The 6,000-nt window shown below is 38.9% G+C and overlaps 1 protein-coding gene across 1 annotated transcript in view; it reads right to left on the bottom strand.

Annotated features, from left to right (window-relative positions):
* The window catches only part of LOC138826620 (uncharacterized), a 141,838-nt gene that overhangs the window by 12,890 nt on the left and 122,948 nt on the right, over nucleotides 1-6,000 (bottom strand). The window lies entirely within an intron of this gene.

Below are 6,000 nucleotides of genomic sequence, written 5' to 3'. Positions count from 1 at the left end.
TGGGCTGTCTTTGAACCACAACCCCAGATCTCAACTTCCTGAAGAGCTAGGTTTACAAGCATGAACCACCAGTGCCCAACCATTTATGTTTCAATTCTTTAAGAGTGACTTACAATACTAAGTACTGGGAAGAATGTGGAACAGCAAGGGAAATAATTACACACTGCATGTGGAAACATAGTAGATTCTCCTCTTTGGAAAACTGCTGGCCAGTATCTACTATGCTACATATGTACAGTGGTTCATCAGAAGACACCTTAATGGTACAGTGCTTGCCTAGCATGCATGAATCCCTGAGAACAATTCCTCAGTACAACAGGAAATAGCACTGTGACTCAAGTGGTAGAGTGATAGCCTTGAGCAAAAGAAGCTCAGTGACAGTGCCTGGGCCCTGAGTTCAAGCCCCAGTATTGGCCAAAAAAAGACATAAACAAAAATATTCAGAGCAGCAGTATTTGTGATAGCTATAACATGGAAACTATTTTAGTGCTTAACAACTGTGGGATAAATAAAATATGACATAGTGACAAAATGGAATACCACATCCAAAATACAACATGGTCAAATGATACAAAAATGTTGTGGAAGAAGCTAGATACAAAATGTACTATAAGTATGTAAAGTATAAAAGCAAACAAAATTATTCTAAGATAAATGTCAGGACTATAGTTATCTTCCTAGAAGGGGCATACTATCTCTTAAAGATTCTGAACAAGTTCACATTATGAAAATTCACTGTTTTAATTTTCAGTATGAAAATTAAGAAAAAAATATAAAGCATAAAGCTAAAGTATAACTAAATATTGTAGTGCATGCCTATAATGCCAATACTCCAGATACTAAGGTATGAGTATTGTGAGTCTGAGGCGAGCCTAAGCTACATTCATATCCATTCATGGATGCTCAGGCTACACAGTGAAAAGAATAAAAAGAGAATCCAAAGACACAGTGTATGCCTGTAATCACAGCTCCTTACAAAGTAGAGGCAGAATTGTAGTCCAAAGCCAGCACAAGCAAAACCGATGATCAGATCCAAAAACAAACTATCTATTTCTGCTTTCTAGTTGCCATGGTATGATTGATTCTTCTTTGCCATGACCTCCCTGACATTTTGAAATGACATCTCTGAGAACATAGATCAAAATAAATAACTACTCCCTCTAGATAGATAGATAGATAGATAGATAGATAGATAGATAGATAGATAGATAGATAGATAGATAGACACATAGATAGGTAGATAGATAGAGGCATGCAGAAGAAAGGATTAAGGATGTGGCTCAAGTGGTACTTCATATTGCCAAAAGAAAGAAAGAAAGGTTAAAATAGCCAGGCAATGGTGGTCCGCTGACTTGTGCCTGCAATATTAGCTTCTCAGCTACTCTGAAGACTGAGAGCTGAAGATCACGTTCGAAGCCACCCAGGCAGCAAAGTCTATGAGATTCTTATTTCCAAATTACTTCTCAAAAAAATTAGGAAATAGTGCTGCTAGCCTTAAGTACAGAAAGGGTCAGGGACAACACTCAAGTCCTGAATTCAAGCCCCAGGACTGGCAAAAGAAAAAAAAAGTATTGATCTGCACATAGTAAACATTTTTCTAAACAAGGGGAAACTATAGTCAGAAACAGATCAATGGATGGCAAATGCTGTGAACAGACAGAAAGGTGTGGCTACAAACTGGCATGAAGGAACTCCCTCAGATAATGAAAATATTCTTATATCTCAGTGAGCCATACAAATACAGAAAATATTCTGTATCTGTGCATCACAATATACTGTGATTATACAGTATAAACATAACCATTATTTCTCAACACAAAGTCATATTGCAGAAAAAAGTTTTACTGTATGAAAATTATAGCTCAACTTTGTCCTAAAAGACTATGCTGATTCTTAGTATGGGAATCAATATACATTACAAAGATGAGTATGTTTCAAGAATAATTAGTTCTGTTTGCCTTTAAAAATCTTATACTAGATCAACTAGTACACCAAGTAATTTAACTATATTATATCAAACACTCTTATTATGGAGAGAACTTTTGCTTTCAAGTTCTACACTTGCCTTCCTATACAGCAACTAGAAAACCAGACAAAATAGAAGAAAGAACTATTTTTAGATACTACACAAAAGACAAAAAAAAACCCACTTTGGTCCAGGAGAAAAGAGAAACAAAGTCAGCCCCACAGCTGGGCTTTCTGCCTAGAGAAAAGTTCCAAACCCCAACATACAGAGGAGAACCTACAGACAACACAACACTCACAGGCAATGTAAGTCAGGGATAAAGTCTGGCATCAAGGAAGGCTGAAGCAGCTACTACTTTAAAGTCAAAAAACTTCAGAGGATGCAGCTATATAAGTAAAATGTTCCAAGAATCTACAGATGTGTTGATTTGTCTTTATCTGAGTAATGCACTGTTCAAACACTAGGTAACATCACACAGTTGGGAGAAGAAGTAGCATAAGTAGTAAGCAACACAATCCCCATAGCTCAAGCTATGCTGAAACATCTGGTTTTTTAAACAACCAAAGTGAACAGATTTCACTGAAAACCTGAGGAATAAGAGTGAATTCAGAGGAATCAGGGCGCAGCAGTAAAGATAAACTAGTCCTTAAGACTGAAGGCTAAAAGACATACAATAGAAGAAACAAAGCTTCTTCAACTACTGGTGTTGGGAAAAGTGGGCGGCCACATGCAGAAGACTAAAAGTGGACCCCAGCCTACCACCATGCACCAACATCAACTCAAAATGGATTAAAGATCTTAACATTAAACCTGAATCTCTGAAACTACTGCAGGACAGAGTAGGAGAGACACTTGAACTTATAGGCACAGGAAGAAACTTCCTGAACAGAGTCCCAGAGTCACAACAAATTGGGAGAGTGACTCGACAAATGGAACTACATTCAAATAAAAAGCTTCTGCACAGCTAAAGCTATCGCAACCAAGCTAAAAAGACAACCAACTAATTGGGAAAAATATTTACCAGCAAGATATCAAACAAGGGGTTAATATCCAGTATATACAGGGAACTCAAGAAACTAATCCCAGGGGAAGGGGAAAAACAAGTCGTTTAAATGAGGATACAGGTGGGCCCATTGCAACAATGAGAAGTACAACTTGTTATGTAAAAATGAACTTTACAACTTTGGGGGTGGCGGGGAGGATTAGGTGAGGGGGCCAGAGGGAGGATGGAAAGGGATGGGAAGGGGAAACAAAGGAGAAGGCTACAATGCTTGATAAGAAATGTACTCATTATCTTGCCCATGTAATTGTAACCCCTCTGTACAGTATTTTCACAATAAAAAATAAATTAACAAAAAGAAACTAATCCCTCCCAAACCTAACAAACCAATTACTAAATGGGCAAGTGAACTAAAGAGAGACTTCTCAGATGAAGAGATAAAAATGGCAAAGAAACACATGAGGGAATGTTCACCGTCCCTGGTTGTGAAGGAAATGCAAATAATGACAACCCTGAGATACCACCTTACCCCAGTCAGAATGTCCCACATCCACAAGTCAGGCAATGACAAATGCTAGAGGCGATGCGGAGAAAGAGGAACCCTATTACACTGCTAGTGGGAATGTACACTTATGCAACCACTTTGGAAAGCAATCTGGAGGGTCCTCAGAAAGCTAAATATTGACCTCCATTATGACCCAGTCATACCACTTCTAGGCATCTATCCTGAACAACAGGAACCAGTATACAAGACAGATGCACCTCCAGTTTATTGCAGCACTGTTCACAATAGCTAGGATATGGAAACAACTCAGATGTCCCACCACAGATGAATGGATCCAAAAATTGTGGTATCTATACACAATGGAATATTATGTAGCCATTAGAAATGACAAAATAATGACATTTGCAGGGAAATGGATGGAGCTAGAAGAAAGCATGTTGAGTGAGGTAAGCCTAAAGCAAAGAGACAAATGGTATATGGTCTCCCTGATAAGTGGATGTTAAATCCAAAATGTTAGGTGATACAACAAAATTAACAAGACTTAAGAAACAAAGAACTTCATCTGGTCAAACCACTACTAAATAACTCCATGCTGCTGATCACATGTATGGTATATATGTGTACACCAGAGGGGAACCAGGAAGATGACACAGAACTAGAGGGAATCAGGGGAAAACATACAACAGCAGGACCCATCATCTGCACAGGACATTGACCAAAATGAACTAAGCAACTTAATGACAGCTATGGGAGGGAGGGAACAAATGGGAAAGAGGGAACAGCTGATGCTATGCAAAACAAAAGAAATGTACATACCACCCAATGTCGAAGAAATAACTGTATCACAAAGTTCATAGAACTCATAAATGTTATAGACCATAATAGACAATTTGCTCCAGGAAAGTTAGAATGTGTTTGTGACTTTAACAGCATCACTATCCCACAATACTGTGAAATTCGGGAAATTACGTAATCAATCACAATAAAAAAATAAAAAATTAAAAAAAGATTGAAGGCCACACTAGACTCCCTCTAAACAAGCCTAACAGAGAAGGAAATGGTGACACTGTCCAAAAAGAAATGTACTCATAGCAAGGCACCAGTGGCTCACACCTGTAATCCTAGCTACTCAGGAAGCTGAGATCCGAGGATTGTGCTTCAATGCCAGTCTGTGAGACTCTTATCTCCAATAAACCATCAGAAAACTAGAAGTGGCATTGTGGCTCAAGTAGTAGAGCACTAACTAGCCTTGAGCTCTAGAGGTGAGAGGCAGCGCCCAGGCCCAGAGTTCATGTCCATGACTGATAAAAAAGAAATGTATTCTTTACCCAACTTCTATAACTGTAACCAGTATCTTTTAATAACAGTTAAAACGTTTTTAAGTATCAATCTGAATTGGGAAAGCAGGACAGGGTGACTGTTGACTCATGCCTATGGTCCTAGCTACTCTGGGCTGAGATCTAAAGATCACAATGGAAAGCCACCAGGGCAGAAGAGTCTGTGAGACTTTCATCTCCATTTATTTATCCCGCAAAAACCAGAGGCAGGGTTCAAATGCCAGCTGTGGAGGAGGGAGACAAGGTAGACTGTGAAGACAGAATTCAAGCTCCAGTGCCAGAACATACACATTAAAAAAGAAAGAGGCCGGGCACTGGTAGCTCACAACCATAATCCTAGCTACTCAGCCTTGAGCAAAAAGGTCAGGAACAGCGCCCAGGCCCTGACTTCCAGCTCCAGGAACACTAAACACACACACACACACACACACACACACACACACACACACACACACACACACACACACACACACACACACACACACACACACACACACACACACACACACACACACACACACACACACACACACACACACACACACACACACACACACACACACACACACACACACACACACACACACACAGAAAGCAGAAGACAACATCCTTAAAGGAACATGACAAAATTGCAAAAAAGATGACCAAGTGATTTCATTGGTATGTTTTATCTCAAACTTCTAAAAAAACCCATCGCCAGTATACTTTCCTTCACAGTGAAATTAATGCTTAGAAATTTTAGAAGATGAGAAAGACGTTAGGATAAAAAAGCCACCCATTCTATTCTGGTACACTTAATATTCAACTAAAATCTAAGTCCATAAAACTTCCACTGAGTAGTGGGAGTTCTCTACTCATGAGACACAAGTAAACACAACCTAAATTCTGTTCTCCCTGCTAGTCTTCAAAGGTATAAAAAAGGTGTATTCTCCCTATCACCTTTCCTTAGATTTTCATATTCATGATCCATTAACTCTCTAACTTTTTAATACATTAATACTAGCCACTCTTGCCAGGGTTCTCCATAAGTTTTATTCCCCTTCTAAAATATGGCTGGCTCTGAATGACAAATATCCTTCAAGTCTTATAAAATCACTGCTGTTTACTATCCAAACATACTTCTAACTCCTGTTTTCCTTGCCCACTAAAAGCAATTCCTGACAAAAATTTCTGAAAATGCCAACACTTTAAT

Source organism: Dipodomys merriami, unplaced genomic scaffold (genome assembly GCF_024711535.1).
Source record: "Dipodomys merriami isolate MVZ:Mamm:240054 unplaced genomic scaffold, mDipMer1.0.p SCAF_1456, whole genome shotgun sequence".
Classification (NCBI taxonomy): Eukaryota; Metazoa; Chordata; class Mammalia; order Rodentia; family Heteromyidae; genus Dipodomys; species Dipodomys merriami.
Note: the sequence above shows the minus strand (reverse complement) of the source record. Positions and strands in the feature narration are given on the sequence as shown.